The 18,521-nt window shown below is 38.4% G+C and overlaps 1 protein-coding gene across 1 annotated transcript in view; it reads right to left on the bottom strand.

Annotated features, from left to right (window-relative positions):
- The window catches only part of LOC146969197 (putative E3 ubiquitin-protein ligase RNF144A-A), a 98,879-nt gene that overhangs the window by 49,610 nt on the left and 30,748 nt on the right, over positions 1-18,521 (bottom strand). The gene's annotated exons all lie outside the window — the stretch shown is intronic.

An 18,521-nucleotide genomic window follows, 5' to 3' on the forward strand; every position in this document is an offset into this window, starting at 1 on the left:
TACATGTACACCCGCCCCGTTGAATCACTACTGACATTATTAGTTACTACACGGCTAGATGGCCCAGGGGCCTCTACATTTACTGTTCCGTTTCCCCCATCTTTGAGTCTATTATTTTCTGCTTTTAGTTGCTGAACAAGTTCAGTCAAGGCTCTGATTTGTTCCTCTGATTCAGACATTTTAATTGACTTTCTCAAAAAAAAACAACACCACCCAACAATCAATTCTTGGACATGGGTGAGCGAACCCCCCCAAGAATAATGTCTTTGTCCACTGTGTGTGTAAACGCTGGTGGTTCGGCGTTGCAGCTAGAGGGCGGTGTTGCAGCTAGAGTGCGGTGGATGTCCTCTGGATCTCCTCTTGGGCAACCACTGTCCTCCTCCTCCACCCCCAACCCTTGCTACCTTAGTGTCTCCAAATAAATAAATAAAAAAAAACACACAAAAAAAAAAAGCCTCCGCGATCCTGCCGACAACGCCAAATGTGACCGGCACTAGGGTTACTTGTGTATGACAACGCCACTCTCTTTAAAGGGGAGAGACCCTGGACTACACGCAGTGTGACTAATTTACAGCAACCACTCCCCACTCAGGTTAATACCTATTAGGGCAAGGACAAGCAGAGGCTTTTGAAGTTATACAAAAATAAAGTTTATTTTAACAATATCCCCTCAACAATAAAATCAATACTTTTGTATTTGATCAGGCTGATACCTAGAGTTGGACACACACATAACCAGGTGAATACTGTTATGCATTTAAAGGTTCGAAGGCACTACACACTTCAAAGACACTGCACACTTAAAGGTTCAAAGGCACTGCACACTTAAACAGCTCAAAACACTGTATACTGAAAGGTTCAAAGGCACTGCACACTTAAACAGTTCAAAAACACTGTATACTTAAAGGTTCGAAGGCACTGCACACTTCCAGAGCAAACATTAAATTCTACGACACCATGGAAAGGTGGATGGTCACAACTATCAAGATATAAGCGCAACAAAACAAAAACAAAAATGGAGACACTAATTATAAGGATCTCTGGGAGGAGAGAACAGTGGCTGCCCTGCCGACGTGTGTCGCCAGTTCAGCCTACAAAACAGAATAAATACATTACAAGAAATTCAACAGTATTATTAAAACTGACCCAGATGATACCCATGCCCAGTCTCTCGTACCTGCTTTGAGCTAAGCTGTAGCGCATCCAGGTAATACAGTAGATAGACTGGGACAGCTAATGCTGCTGGTCATAAAGTGCTGATGATTAATATCTACAAATATAACAGGAAATACAAAGTTAAATAAACCACCGAATGTACAGCAGCAGACAGGTGGCAACATCATATTAGGTGGACATATTATTAGTAGCTCCCACCTTAAACTGCTACGAGGTAAGGCCTACAGGTATGAGGTACAATGCAGTTTAACCCTCATGGCACCAACAGACACACTAAAATGCACTGAGAAGTAATATAACAGGAAATACAAAGTTAGATAAACCACAGAATGTACAGCAGCAGACGGGTGGCAACACCATATTAGGTGGGCATATTATTAGTGGCTCCCACCTTAAACTGCTACGAGGTAAGGCCTACAGGTACGAGGTACAATGCAGTTTAACCCTCATGGCACCAACCGACACACTAAAAATGCAAGGACAGGTAAATAATCTAAACTCAATAAAACACAAGCATATAGACCCAGAAAAGTGTTTACCTCTCTTCTTCTCAGACCTACGACGCCGGCAACAGGAGCATGGACGAGGGTGAGCTACGAGAACAAACGTGGACTTGCAAAGTCCCGCGAGATCCTAGTCTCATGTACTGTGTGGCTGCTGTTGCTAGGTTCCCCACCTGGTGACCTGGGTCCTAGCGTCCCATATGTTACATTAGGCTATATTGTTTTGTTTTTTTATTGTTTATTCATGAGTCACCAGTCCGTGAAGAAACAGGGCAAACCAAACATCTCTCTGTCAGATCCACAGTAAGCAACCCCTGACTCTGTTCGCTATTTCTTGTTAGATTGTGAAATGCGGATAATCTTTGGAGCGGAGATGCTGATTCCACTCGTCTGTCATCCTATGGGATCAGACACTCGTCCACCATCCACACTGTGCTGCTGCTGCCTTCAGGAGACGGATGTGGACAAGACTGAGAGGAACAAACCAACAGAGACTAAACTACACTGAAGAAGAACTTTATTATGTAGCCTATCTTTTATAGTTGAAAGAAGCAGTTAGACTACACGCCGCAGAACGCGTAGTTTCAGTAATTCTCTATTAGCCTACTATTATTTATCTCCTCTCATTCATATGTAGTAATTGCTCATATGCTATTAAACTAACAGGCTATATTAATTTTCTTCAAGTTTATGGCAATCGTGAATGTTACAAGAAAATAAACGTGTGAAAAACTGTCATTTGTCTTCTGTCTGTTGTTACCCCTGTTTAAATCTGAGTTTCTGGCCCTGTTCAGTTCGTTAATTTGGGCAACACAATAAAACTAATGATAAAACTACAGGAATTCTCAAACCCATAATTAAAACTTTATCGAAATCAGAAGTCAAAATCAATTTTTGACAGCGCTCGATTTTATGGAAACGTAGCCTATTATGTCTAATGAAAAAAATCACTTGGACAATAGATCTCCACAGCTGATGAGATAACTGGATGGGATATTATTACTACATAATTTTAAATAGTTTTACATATGCTGGAACGTCTCGATTGATGAATGAAGATAGACTTGCGAGGTGAAATAATTTTGGTTAAGTGCTTTGTGTTGTGGGCCGGGTGATATTTGTTCTTTTAATGGACAACAGGTCCTACAGAATTCACTAAGTATCATTAAGTATTAAATTTGGATGAGCCCTTTAAACTTTATTTATCATAAGATAATAGATCATCAAGCTTTGCTTGTTGCTTGTTGTTGTATGAACAACAAGCAAAAAGGAGCAAAAACAAAGCGACAGACATTCCAAGACATGACAAAGGCGCACATCGAATAGAAATTATATAAGGACAAAGATGATCAAATTATTTAGATAAATAATATACAATAGATAAATAATATAAGAAATATAGAAATTACCAAATAAATAAGTTAATAAAATCAAATAAATACAATAGGTCTAATAAATAGAAATACATTTAAGGAGATTAAAAAAAAAAAGAATAGGGCAATTTAAAATGACAGACAACTTCACTGCATGTAATTTAGATAAAATTAAAAGGAAAAAAAAGTTTAGTTTCATATTTCTTGTTCTTGGCTGCCAGTCTCGTGACCTGACGTTGACTGCCAGCCAATCAGAGGTGGAGACAGAGAGAGAGTGAACTCCTCACCCAACCTGACTGGTCTCAGTGTGTGATGATCAGCCGCTGGTATGTATTATTATATGATATATTTATTTTCTATGATCCCGGTTTTCAACATAGACCTAAAAGATCAGATTGATTCTCCAGCAGCGGTTTGGTCTATGTTTTATTATTTTATTTAGCTAACTGATAGACATTAAGCTACAGGGACATCATAAATGTGATTATCCTGCACCGACTGTGGTATAACTGCTGTGCCTTTACAGTTTAGACAACTGGGGTAAGTCTACTGTTTTTGAAGATCGAGTAGACTGCACAATTCTTATCATGTTTATTACTGAGGTGGGATTTTTTTTTTAATAGTAAAAGTAAAGCAACTCCGGGAGCACTCATTGATAGGGTAAATGAACCATTAAGTAGCCTATCCACACAGAATTCAAATATAAGTATCAATAGGCAGATGTCCAATGATAAAATAGCCTACCACTTAATGGGTTTTATCAGAAAACGTCAAGCAGTAAAAAAAAAAAAAAAAGAAAGAAAGAAAAAAAAAGCCAGGTTGTCACAACAGTCAGTAAAGTTCAAGCGATGGACCATGATGGACTATCTTACTGATAGTGACGCAGAATGACTAAATTCAATGTTCATAGTCATATTTTGCGAATTTGGTTGATGTCCGTTTTGCGTGATCTACTAGCGAAACTGGTAAAAGGTGCAAAGTACAGCTTTTTATATGAGAGTTTAGCGCGTTGTGATTGTTTCTCCCATGGAGAGGTGGCGAGTAAAAACAGAAACCTCGAGCAAAACTAGACAACCCCTGCTCTTATGGCTACAGCAACTGTCATTTGTGCGTAATTAGGGTGTTACCTGCTGGCAAACTGTTTCATGTAGGCAGCAGAGCTGCATAGTTAATGTTTGCCCTGATGGCGCCACCTCATGGGCCTTTGCTAATTGTAGCGGCAATCTTTCTTCCTCAGCCTACTCTGCTTTACCGCTATTATTAAGCAGTCTTCTTGGCAATAAGCTTGACACAAAAAAAAGAATCTTCCAAGGCAATAACTCCGTTCAAAAAATAACTTTACTTAAAAAGCAAAAAACAAAGTTACAAGATTCGCTCTGAGGTATTGTCAAAAAACTGTCTTGCTCCTTAGGCTGCTTAACCTGGTCTGACAGCTAAGCTACTGTGATGTCATCAGCAGCATAATTAAAGGAGCAGTTCCACATTTTAAAGGAAAACTACTAACTATTGTAAGCAATACAATATGGCTCTTACACTAATCATTTCAGTGTTAAGGAAATTTTAAGGTGTTGATAAAAATATGTGCTTGACCAAAGTAATTGATCTTACAACATATTATGTGTGTACATCCAAAGATGTAGAGGAACACTCAAAGGCCGAGGCGAAAGGGAGGTGAATTGCGCTCTGAAATAAAATGAGATTTTTTTTTTAATTTTGTGAGCAGAATCAAGAAGAGGAAGAGATGGCCGATGACAGAATAAAATCTCAGAAATGTCCACTCATGACGAACCAAGAAGGTAATCACAGATGATGTTGAAGTAACTGTTGTTGTAAGTCATGATAGTTAGAAAATTAAAACAGAGGTAAGCGAGGTTTAGTAGAATTGTACTTTCTGATTTGTTTTTAATGATTAGTGATTGTAAATTTTCTATGATCACTTACAAAGTCAACTTGTTCCATGCATAATGTTTAAGTACACAACTTCTATTGCACCCAGTGCATGCTGGAACATATTCTCTCCCAGAGAAGGTTTCAGTTACTGTAATGTTGTAACGTCAGTGTGTTTCTGTTTATGTTGTGCAAGGACAGAGACGTTATTATGGCCTGAGGAACCAAAAAAACACATGTTACCTCAACAGTGTCCTGCAAATTCTCAACATGACACCTGAGGTCCATGACAGGTTTGTAGTAGAAATTAGGTAATCAGCAAACTTGGCGTGCTCAACTCGAGGTATGAACAGGTGAATCGGGTGCCAGTCCAAAAAAATTCTAAGTCAAAAAAGAGTTGTGACAGCACTCACTTAAAGTTGAACACTTTTTAATTCATAAAAACTGCTCGGCAGCGAGAAACGCGTCCGTTTCTCGCTGCCGAGCAGTTTTTATGAATTAAAAAGTGTTCAACTTTAAGTGAGTGCTGTCACAACTCTTTTTTGTAGTAGAAATTATACAGTTAAAGAGAGCAATTTGAATGGAAGTGTAACGTAATAGCCTGTTGTTCTTTCATCGGATACAGCGACTCATTTTGGTTGATTTGTTTGTTTAAAATATACAGTACCAAGCTCCATCAGTGAGATAAGTCACTATTCACTGAGAAACTACTGTCTCCTTATAGACTGTATCGAGTTCACAGGAGTGAATCATTTGATTCAAAACTGATGAAGCTCTTTGAAGATCTGAAAATAAAAACCAGTGGAACAGAAGATATGACATCAACACTTGGGATTGAAGATGGTGAGATGAAAAAAAAACAGGACACAAACAGAAAAGAGCAATAAGAAAGTCACCTCAGTGTTGAATTTACTGAGATTCATTGATGAAATGAACGTGTTTAATGTCTCTTTTTACAGTTTCTCAACAACATGATGCAGCTAAATATCTGGAGCAGATTTTACAGAAGCTCAACCCACAAGTCTCTGAGGTGAGGGCATGTGGACAATCTGAAATATTTACAGGTGGAAAAGTCTGAAGTATGTGTAGTATCATTGTGTTTTTATAAGCCTTTTCAAGGGAAGGAGACTTACACAACAAAATGCACGAAAGGCCACATCATCAGTGTACAGACAAAAACTTTCTGGACTCTTCCACTGTCACTGAGAGGCACTGATGGTAAAACCTTCAGTGTGGTGAGTATCAGACTAAGAGTTGGAGTTATTATGATAACTTGACCTTAATAATACAATTTTTATTAAATCTGTGTTTTCACAGGAGGAAGGCCTGAAGAGATATTTCCATCCAAAATCATTCAGTGGAAACAACTTGGTGTACTGCAACACATGTGGGAAGGAAACGGAGCCAAATAAAGTGAGTATGGAATATTTAAAACAACCATAGACACTTTACATTGGAATAAAACAGTTTATATTGGATTATAATACTGAATGTCAACTATAAACTCTAATAATCTTTCATTTGTTACTTAGAAATGTGAGATGGATCAATCCCCCCAGATCCTGATTCTGCTCCTCCAGAGGTTTGACATGTCAGGTGTCAAATCAAACAGCTGTGTGGATGTGCCAGAGACATTACAAGTAGAGACAAAGGTGAGAAGAAATTACTGAACACTTAGACATGAATGATGAGGTGTTAACTTGATGGTTTGACACTTCGGGAAAAAAACAAACAAACAAACAAAAACACTTTGCTTCTTTACAGAATGACTGTTAAAAAGCAGTTGATCATTTCTTAGATAGATTTTCCAGTGATGCATTTTCAGTGGGTATGAGTATAACTGAGTATCATAGACTACACTTTATGTTTGCTTTGAAAATGTTTTTATATATTTGATTCATTGTTGCAGAAGGAGAAGATGAAACAATACAAACTTTATGGGATGGTGGATCACATGGGCGATCTGAGTGGTGGACATTACACAGCTACCATCAAGTCCAGTGATAACGAAACCTGGTTTGAGTTTAATGACATTCATGTTGAGGTGAGAATGAATTTACCAAAGTCATTAACTATACGACTAAAAGGATCTTCAATGAAAAATTTGTTGAAACTTTTCTCTGTTCTTTTGAAACATCCAGATTCAGCGAAACATGTTTGAAAATCAGAGGAGGGAGTATGTTCAGTATATTATTTTATAAATAGAATACATTTTTTTCTAATGTGTGCACTGATGTTACAGTATGTTGTATTGTTGTATGAAAATAACAACAAACATTTACACTTATTCCTCACCAGATCAAAAACAGCATATCTTCTCACATACAGAGGTAGGATTTATAAAATACATAAACATGATTTGTACTGTGGCTGTAACATCAACAGATCAATACCAAATGTATTGTTTTTTCTCCATTTCAAAGCTGTGGAGTCTCAGTCATCCTGTGGGACCAGTCCAACCACCTCCTGAGTGCAACACTGCTACAGCCAGAGATTTTTGAGCAGTACCGCTGTAATTTCCCCACTGAGGCTTCAGCAGCATGTGAATGCACTGCTCATGCTTTCCATGGAAAGGGAACTAGTCAGGAACATGGCGGATTTCAATGAGAGGGTTATTAATCGCTTTGCTGCTTTGAATGCGACATGAATCAACTATATGATTGCACTTATTGTATCTTTGAGGGTGAGCTGATGAATGACAACTCCCGTGTTAATTATGACAGTGGGATGTTTATTCATTGTAGAGCCACATTCATTATTCAACATAATAAACTCAAGGATGTCAACAATACTTAATATGCAGCCTTGTAATAACCATTGTTGCCGACTGTTGGACTCACACTGTAACTGTTGTAAATATTGCAAGGCTATATCCTGCATAGAAGCTGCGCTTTTCAATTTTAACAGTCTGTACACGCTCCCGCGGACCGGAAATCAGTTTCTGGCAGCAATCAACACCTAGCACGACACCACAGTTGGCCAGACTCGGACCCATGGTCCATGGATCTAAATACATCTATGCTCGGAACCGGCTGCAGGCATGGTAAATGAAACAAACAGAAATTAATAATGATTATAACATGAAACTAATAATTAGCAAAATCATAGTCAGCGCAAATGTGTGCACTTCCATCTTGGTGACCATATGCTTAAGCTAAATAAAGTCAGTATGATGTATGAAATCAAAAGACTATGTCGTGTGTTTATTTGTTTACATATGACGTTCATGTTATGGTGTATAATGATGATCCTAATAATAATAATAATTATTATAATTGTAGCTGCTGCGCAGCAATGTTTGGGGCCGGGCAATTTTTTTATAGACAAAATAGGCAATTTTAAAGTGAAAGTTGCAAAGCCGTAGCACATATGGTTGATCTGTTATGCATTTCTTTTTCAAAGTTTTGAAATTTCGATGCTGTAACGCCACCATCAGGACTACTGTCTTGTGTTACTAGTTGAGGACATCTGGCATTTTGATATGTCATCATCATCATCCTTGCTGGAGCTTGAACCCACATCCTCTGACACAGCTGATGCTACCAGGACCCTAATAATAATAATAATAATGTGCAGGAGTAACCCTGATAAATTATAGGCTACTAATGACTAAAGCAACAGAAACGTGAGTGAGTCAAGGGGAGGGGTTACCGACAGTGGCTGCTCAACTTGGATCTGCCTCACTCCTGTTGCTGCCCCTCCCCTTGCACCTCACCTGCCACCCCAGGATCCCTGTCTCTCCATCAACTACCACAGCCTTCCCGTTCTGTCCTCTAGAATCCTGTCTCACTCATTACCTCCGTTCTGCAATAAACCTCTGACCGCTCATCCTACATCAGTGTTTTGCATTTTGGTCCAGTATCTCTGCCAGCTCTGACACTTGGATTCAAACAGTCATTCTGTGGAAAGAAAAAAAACAAAACAAAACTTTAAATGATGTAGACTGCAGTTTTTCAAGTGTATAATACATGCTCAATCTTGACACTGTACTTTTTTGTGGTGTATTCAGTAATCAGTCATTTAGTGTGATGGAATAGGTACTGTAGGTTGTGCTCAGGAAACACAAAAGTGTCTTATCTTTATCTTTTTTCTGAGATTTCTGTCTGAGATTTTCTGATTTTAGACAATAACCTTTTAACTCCTTTCAAATTCTGTGTATATTAAACCAAGTAGAAGTGTTTTACCAAGCACCTATTCCTACAGGTTAATCCAGTAAAAGGAAAAAGGAAAACTAGCTAACTGTATATATATATATACTCACAAAAAGTTAGGGATATTTGACAAGAATATCCCTAAAAAGTGCATGCTACAAGTCAAGATACATTGTATAACATAAAATAGCATATAGGATAAAAAACATTTAGGACATTATAAAATCACACAAGAATGTATTATTACCAAGCCATTACAATATTTAAAAACAATAAGAAGTATTTTAAAATCAATTCTTTGTTTTACTGGGAGCCAATGAAGAGATGATAAAATAGGAATGATGTGCTCAAACCTTTTGGTTTTCGTTAGTACTCTGGCTGCAGCATTTAAAATAAGCTGGAGTTTATTTATTGTCTGCTTTTTCAGTCCAGCAAAAAGAGCATTGCAGTAGTCCAGTCTACTGGATAAATAATAAAAGCATGAACCAGATTTCCAGAGTCTGACTGAGACAGGAAACATCTAACTTTTGATATGTTTCTAAGATGATATATTAGAGATATGTCTTTGGAAGGTAAGATCAGCATCTAAAATCACACCCAAGTTTTTGACATGCTCACATGGTTTTACAGATAGGGGAGTTAACAAGGATTGAATATTTTTGCCTCAGAGCCTTAGGACCTACCAAAAGAATCTCTGTTTTTTCCTCATTAAGTTGTAAGATGTTTTTCTCCAGGTCTGCGTGCAATTTGCTGGAATTTCTAGCCATGACGTCATTCGTTCCCACGGATGTAGGTCAATGAGCGTTGGAATGAGTTTGATTAAATTGATTAGCTTTGCACCGGAGAGACAATAGGTAATAGCACCAGGGAGATATGCTACAGTGATATTCTATCATGAAAGCAGGTTTAAACCCTGGTCTCCCGGGTAAGAGTCATGCACGCTGACCATTAAACCATTAAAATGGATATCCCTGTGGCCAAGTAGCCATGGGCGCATAATCAATTGGAGGCATAGTGACAGGACCGTCAAATGTCACACCTATAAAAAGCTTCTCATCACCAAGGTGTCACACAAGAGGCATCTCATGATGGGAAAGGCAAAGAGCTACTCAAGACCTTCATAAACTTATGCTGCAGAACATACTGATGGCATCGGTTACAGACGTGTCTGAATGCACCGTTTTATCCGTTAGTGCCATTATCCAAACAACATTTCACCATAAACTGGTCACGACCAAGTTCTCCTCACAAGATCAGAGTCAAAAGCAAACTAAGAAGAGTTGTCCAAGAGCCATGGATCACTGACAGAGAGCTTTTGAGAGACCTTACAGTTATAAAAAAAAAAAGTAATGCATTTAACCGCCATGGCCGCTAAGTCTATTGATGCGTTCAATACTTATTATACTTATATTATTCAATACTTAATACTTATTAATACTTATATATATTGTTCTCTTTCTTCAGTGTGGTTCAATCTGTTGAACACATTACATTTGTTTTTTAATCAAATTTGTAATGATTAAATAAAGAAAAACTTTAAAACTGCAGAATAAAAATAATTAACACACACATTGCTTGTCATGGTTTGTTATATAGAGCACAGAATCACGAATGATAGACTGACAAAAAGGCTTTTACAATCTGATTTTGTTAATGGAAAAGTACATCCATCCATTAGCTGTATACCACTTATCTGTGCAGGTCTGCAGGGAGCTGGAGCCAATCCATCTGATATCAGGAGAGTGTGGCATACCCTGTCATTACTGTAATCGATCAGGACTGATGTATAAACCTCACAGAATTACATTCACATTTTGCCAGTCATACTGAGCACTCACTTTTATTCTCGGAGGCCAGAATCACAAATGATAGACTGACAAAAAGGCTTTTATAATCTGATTTGGATAATAGACAAAGACAAAAAACAAAACCATATCCATCCATTAGCTGTACCACTTATCTGTATCTAGATTCAAAGACGCTGCTATCGATTTCATGAAAAGCTACTTATCAAATCTCTGCAGTCCAGTGTCCCTCAGGGGAGCTGCCTCAGGCCTCTTCTCTATTCCATAATTGTAAATGATGGGCCATGTGTATTAAAAATGCAGCTATGAAGATTTATCCAGATGATGTACATTTGTGCTGAGAGCACAGAGCAGGGAGGGATACTTAAACAAGAGTTAATGCTGCCTGTGCATATTCTCATTTGTCCAGGTCATAGTATCTCAAAGAAGTTTTCAATCAAATTCAACTGGACTTGGTTATTTGTCTAGGAAGACGTTTCACCTCTCATCCAAGAGGCTTCATCAGTTCATGTAGCTGTCTGACCAGGCTGGGACTGGTCCAACTATCTGGTGTGGAGACTCACTATTAAACCTCTTGTGGGGGCGTTCACAAGGGTGATGATGTCACTGGTTCCCTTTTGTGCTCCAAGTGCCAACGTCGTTTGAGTGACTGTCTTTGGTGGAAAGTTGGTTTCGACTTCGTTAGTGCTCTATGTTGTTATAACGACAGTGGTTGGAGTCACTTGCCACTTCAGTACAGTTGTTTAGGCTAGTTTGTTGAATCTCCTGGGAAGGGATGAAAATGCAGCATTGTAAATTGGAGATAGGTGGTGTCTGAGACCTCCTCCCCTGTTGAGGGATGGTTTCTCTACTTTTACTTGGTTATTTGTCTTCCTAGACAAATAACCAAGTCCAGTTGCATTCGATTGAAAACTTTGAGAAGAGTTAATGCTGATTTCTGAATGGGTTTAAGGAAAAAAGAAGTTGAATGTCTCCATGACAAAATGTGTGGTGCTGGGCTCTAAACATGCTCCCAGGTCAGATCAACATTTATGCCTCTCCTTGCGAGGTGAGGTTATTGAGTAGGGTGAAAGAAGCCAAGTTGCTGGGTGCCACCATTGATGGAATACTAGCATGGTCCACCCATATTAATAATATAGTGACCAAAATGAGAAGTATCTCTAACATCAGAAGATGGGGGGAGTAATGTCAGGGTACAGACACAGTCTGCTTTTTGCTTAGTGACGTCAACCTAATTTTAAAGTAGCACTATCGCAAATTCCAATTCTTTGTTTGCGGCCACTAGATGCGGCCAGTGGTGCAGCGTATCAATATAAAGATCCTTGTTCTCTTTACATAGCATGCCGTTCAGGAGGGCTAAGCGCCGAGCTGTTTGTCTCATAACAAAAAGGAATTCTGCATTTGCTCCACAGGCACTACAGTGTACAGTTATAGCTCCCTTGGACCTATTCTTTGCATATTTCAGGTTTTTTTATTGCTATGGGTTGCACTTTTACCAATAAGTGATTAGAGTTATGTGACCAATATCATACCCACTCCCTCCTTGACCTTGCATGTGAATTTGCGTGGCTGTATGAAGAAGTGTGTAGGATTTACAGCCAAGCCTTTTATGTGCTAACATCACATAAAAGTTCACTTCTGTGGTAACACATCATATTGTTGTTAACTCAGATAAATAAATACTCTATCAATGGATAAGAGCCATTAAAGTTACAGTATATTTACTGTAAGGCTGTGAAGCTGTGTCCCAGATGATGCACAAGTTCACAGTTCACTGATATCCGAAGTTAACTTCTAATTCATCCCACACCTACAATAATGCACACGACTGGAGTTGGGCTCCACTGGTTTTCTCCATTTACCACAGATTAAGTGTCCTTATCAACCACTGCCCTTATCACAGTCTGCCTTTTGGAAAAACATTGAATGCACTGAATCACAACTGTAAATCAGGCTGTTACATGAAGGAGAAAGTAGGTGACTTCAGTCTAAATGCCTGTAAACTTTTAGCTTAAACGGCACATGAAGGGTTGTGATATTAAAATGTGAAGTCTGACTTCAGTGAGTGCTTGCAGAGAGCTTTGTAGCTCTGTCTGACTGTGAGATGTATGAATTTGTGGAACTTAATGCTATGAGGAGAATAGATTGTGTTCAGAGAAAGAGATATAAGATTACCCAGTCTGACACTAAAAAGAGGCAAAAAATATTGAGAATGACTTCAGAACTTGACGAGTTCTCATTTGAAACTTAAAAGGAGAGTAGTTTGAGAGTGAGATGGTATGAGTATTTCCTCCTGGAGGAAAATCTGAGACAGATCATTTTGACTTGATCCTACTCTGCCCCCTTCTTGTCAGATTTTAAATTGCACATGCATGAGAGTCAGTATTGATTAAAAGAGGATTTTTATTGTACTGTGTTTTGATAATAACATGATTTACAAATCTAACAAAAGTTGGTTCACATTTTAGAATCTATTTGCAACCTCATCCTCACCTTCACACTCTTGTCTTTTCCATTTTTTCTTTTTCTAAATTAGTTAACAAAAATCACTCTACATGAAATACTAGTTTGTGCATCCTGAACAAGTTATAACTACTTTTGTGTCATGGCTCTTCTGTATGTGCTATGTGACAAAATGTACCTGTAAAATGTTTCAGAAATACAAAGATGTACAAAAATGTGAAAAATAAAGTTGTAAATAAGATAACATTTTAATTCAAAAAGGGCTGATTTGTATCATTATCTTTAAAATGAGAGACCATCATTAAGATCAAACAAAATAAACTTACACTTGCGATAGCTGTATGTCAACCCCACAAACTGATCTGAGAGAAAAGCCGAGAAGAAAGTGTGTGTTAGGTGTGTGAAGTAGCTGATCGTATAGGCTAGTGTAGCCGACTGATTGTGTGTCACAAATCATGTACTAACTGAAGATGTAGAGGAATGCTCAAAGACGGACACTAAAAAGAGGTAAATTACTCTCTTTAATAAATGAAGAAAAAAGGTCACTTTATTTTCCGTGCAGAATCAAGAAGACTAAGAGAAGAAATGGACTCCAGAAAAGTTGTTGGACAACAGAGACGTCGTTATGGCCTGGAGAACCAAAGATGATGATGAACACAGATGTTACCTCAACAGTGTCCTGCAAGTTCTCTTCTTCATGACTCCTGAGGTCCATGACAGGTTTGTAGTATGACTGTTTAATAGCAAATATACAGTAAATGTGAAGTAATTTAAATGAAGATGTAATGTAATAGCCTGTTGTTCTGATAAAGTGATTCATTTTGGTTGATTTGCTTGTTTCAAACATCTCTGTCATTGAGACAACTGTGAGAAACTGCTGTCTCCTTATAGACTGTGTCAAGATCACAGGACTGAATTACTGGATTCAAAACTGATTAAGCTCTTTGAAGATCTGAGGGGAAAATACTGTGAAACAGAAACTGCATCAACACTTGGGATTGAATATGGTAAGATGGACAAAAACAGGAAACAAATAACAATGAGCAACGGATAAGAAAGTCACCTCAGTGTTACGTAAATTAACTGAAATTATCATGCGTTTAATGTCTGTTTTTGCAGTTTCTCAACAACGTGATGCAGCTGATTTTACAGAAGCTCAGCAAACAAGTCTCTGAGGTGAGGACATGTGGACAATCTGAAATATTTACAGGTGGAAATGTCTGAATGATGTGTAGTAACAATCATTGTGTTTTTATAAGCCTTTTCAGGGGAAGTTGACTTACACAACAAAATGCACTAAAGGCCACATCATCAATGAAGAGACAAATCCTTTCTGGACTTTTCCACTGTCACTGAGAGGCACTGATGGTAAAACCTTCAGTGTGGTGAGTATCATACAAAGAGTTGGAGTTATTATGACGACTTGACCTTAATAATCCATTTTTTATTAAATCTGTGTTTTCACAGGAGGAAGGATTCAGATATTTCCATCCAAAGTCATACAGTGGAGACAACATGGTGTACTGCAACACATGTGAGAAGAAAACAGAGGCAATAAGAGTGAGTGTGGATTAATGTAAATAAACAACCATAAACAGTAAATTTGAATTTATTTATTCAGGATAGCCCTTTGAGATGAATCATCTAATTTTCGAGGGGGTCCTTAAATGATACACATAATACAAAGTCAAAAAAGAAGAAATACAGTGAAACACATTACACCTGCTGCACTAAGGACAGAATATACAGAGCAACCAAATAAACTCAGTTCAATGAGATGTGACAATCAAGGTGAAAACCTGAATCTGAAGTAAAGCAAATTGTTAATTTACAACTCATCTATCCATTGTAATCAATTCAGGAAATGGTTCTGAGGCTGAAGAACAACAGCATGAAGAGCTGGAGAGAGACAAGGTGGAGAATCGGGTCTTTCAGGTCTTTCTTTTTATTAGAGTGGTCTCTGTTTACCAAATGTACTGAATCTCCTTTTACATGTGCAATTTAAAGTCTTACCAGCAGGGGGAAGTGTAGGAGCACAAGTAAAATGGCTTTTTTTTTAGCTGTGTAAGGAAAAACAATCTAAATGAAACTGAAGACGAACACCTTAGGGTAAGAGGTCAGAAACTATGTCCAGTGCCAAGGCCCTATACCTTCGAACCTTACCTTTCATGAAAGGTATCGCTGAGTAAGGATAAAAACATCAGTATCCTTCCAGCTGATAAAGGGAGAGCATGGTAATTCTGAACATAAGTGACTTTTAAGGTCTCCACACTACTCAATGACACAAACAGTAAATATAAAAATATAAAACACAATTTTATACAATATATATAAGTAGGGGTCCCCGCTCCATGTAATTGTGCGTGCAATCAAGTTTGCACACGTCTTAATACGCACAGTCCTTTAGTAGATCCAGCCCTACAGCTTTAAAGACCACAGAGAATGCTTTAAAATAACCAAAAAGGGTCGTTGGAGGGGGACTTTAAAACACAACAAGCTATTCATAAATTGCTCTTGTCACAACAGATTCTCTAACTGATGGTCCAAAGTGTTTATTGCAGAGACACTTGAACCAACCGTAAGAGCTATGAAAAAAGTAGCCTATGAAAATAAATGTACTTATCTTCATGACCATATTGCATCATAAATTCATTCAAAATAAAAGCATGTATCTTTTAGCTGCCTCACTCATACATTCACCGACATTCACATTTTAATCTGCCTCAACTAAAATAACAACCTCTATTAGAGAGCTGTAAGTAGCCTATTGTTTAGGTGGCACTGTAGCTTTATTGTGGTGTTACTGTGCTGGTGTTAAACCCAATAGGGGTTGTCCTTACAGTCTATGGGGTTGTCTGCGGACTGCAGAAAAGGGGCGGAACTCATCAAGCGCCAAAGCCACGCCCCCTCAGGCGTTATTGAATGATACTTCACTACTCTAAACCTCTTTGATTGGTTATATGTCAGGGTCTGATGTCGGCTACCCAAATCTCCGTTTTTCTCTGTTTACATGCAAACGTGCAAACAGGGTTTTCCAAAATCTCCACTCTGGCCAGAGTTTTTAAAAAGCATCGTTTTCAGGGGAGAATTCTCCGTTTGCGTCTAGACGGAGGTTGCAAACGATGGTTAGGCTAATGTCTCAGTTTTTTAAAATAACCGGGTACCTACGTAGGCTATAAATGGGGCCAAAAAAATTCACCCACCCCCCACAGAGTTCACGGAGGTGGAGACTATTGGTAGAGAAAAATAAAATGTACCAGGCTGTAAATATGTTTTTTTTAAGCTGTAAAGTCGGCTATTTTAACATGGGGGTTAATGGAGAATTGCTCACTTCTGGTTCCAGCCCCCCGAGGCCGCCGGAGAACAGCAGCTTTTTGAACGTGGAAGTGGTATTCACTTGTAGAACCCACAACTCCCCCCTTGTTAGGGTCCGGGCAGCTAAGCTGTATTCCTAGGAATTCTTCTTCTTCTTCTTCTTCTTCTTCTTCTTCTTCTTTCTTTCTTTCTTCTTCTTCCAAGGAAGTCATACTTCCCATGGGCGAAAACTCACCAAACTTTGCACAAAGGTTCAGTCCCATGCCAGATTCACTCAACTCCAAGGACATGTGCCCCCCCTCCTAGGGGGGGCACAATAAGCGTTTAAATTTAAAAACTTTAAAAATTCCTACCAAACCAACGGTAGATGCTACAGTGTTGAAACTTCACCACAATGTAGCCTCAATACTGCTGAAACTTTTGTCCACTTAAACTTATTACAAATTATGAAGTCCATCACTCTGTTTTTTTCAATAACTGTAAAACTTTTAAAATGTATCTCCTCCCACAATTTTTGCTCAATTGTCACCAAACTTGCTACAGAGCATCTCCAGACCGTCCTCCACAAAACTGGTTTCTCGGATTTTTGATTAAGCAAAAATTGAGCCAACAGTGCATGAAAACGTTTGACTGTAAACAGTACTATAAACATATACCATCAAATTCTTGCTAAATACATTTTCAAACTTCCTGAAAAAAAATGAGAATATTCTGGAGTCATGGTTGATGAAGTTTAGCAAATATCAGAATTTTAATTCAAAAACTGAATTTTCTAGAACATTTTGAATTCTGCTCTCATGGAAACAACTGCAGCCAATGTGAGAGTGGAATTTATAAACATCATATTTTCTCTTATGAAGCAAAACACTTATCATTAAAAACAAATCACCAACATTTCCATGCTGTCAAGATGCAATTTATGTATTATCAGATTTTTGTTTAGATGACTGAATTATTGACATTTTGACCATTTCATCACAACAGCTGCCCGGGCACTGGCTCACCTGAGTGGATAAATGAAGCTACACAGCAAGTCTCACTACCAGCTAATTAGCTCAGCGAGTTAGGAGCTGGTTCTTGGTGTCAGAGATTGTGAGTTCGAGACCCAGCGAGGGTGATGATGATGATGATGATGACAGATCAAAATGGCAGATGTCCTCAAGCTATTTTGCTGTCTAAATGCAATTTATGTATTAACAGATTTTTGTTTAGATAACAGAAATCTGCGTTCACAACAGCTGCCCGGACACTGACTCCCTGAGTCTATTTGAGAAGACACACACCATGTCTCACTTCCAGATAATTAGCTCACTGAGTTAAGCGCTGGTTCTTGGTGTCAGAGGTTGTGAGTTCGAGACCCAGCCAGGGTGATATTGATGATGACCGATCAAAATGTCAAATGTCCTCAACACAATACAATTGTCCTAATGGTGGCATCACAGCAAGCTTCTAAATTTAAAAATTCAAATAGCTTGGACTGGACCATGTGCGAAGGCTCCTAACATCTTAGACTCATAGTAGATGTTTGACAAATACATATCATTATTTTACCTCAAAAACTGATTTTTCTTTTTCTGCCTACACGACAGTGAATGGCTTACTCAATTTGTGAAGCCACTGTTGAACTGCCACTTGTCAATTAGCTCAGTGCGATAGACAACGGTCTTTGGTCCCCGAGGTTGTGGGTTCAATCCTCAACCAATGCAAATTGGACATTATAAGGACAACTGTCCTGTCTTCCTATTCTCCTGTTTGTTGCTCAGAATTGCCTAAATTTGCCCAAAAGTAGCCCGGACCCGACCCATCGCTGCGCAGCAGCTATAATTTAAAATGATCTTCCATGTTTGC

This window comes from Trachurus japonicus, chromosome 18, assembly GCF_045865225.1.
Source record: "Trachurus japonicus isolate A0001 chromosome 18, Traja_1.0".
Classification (NCBI taxonomy): Eukaryota; Metazoa; Chordata; class Actinopteri; order Carangiformes; family Carangidae; genus Trachurus; species Trachurus japonicus.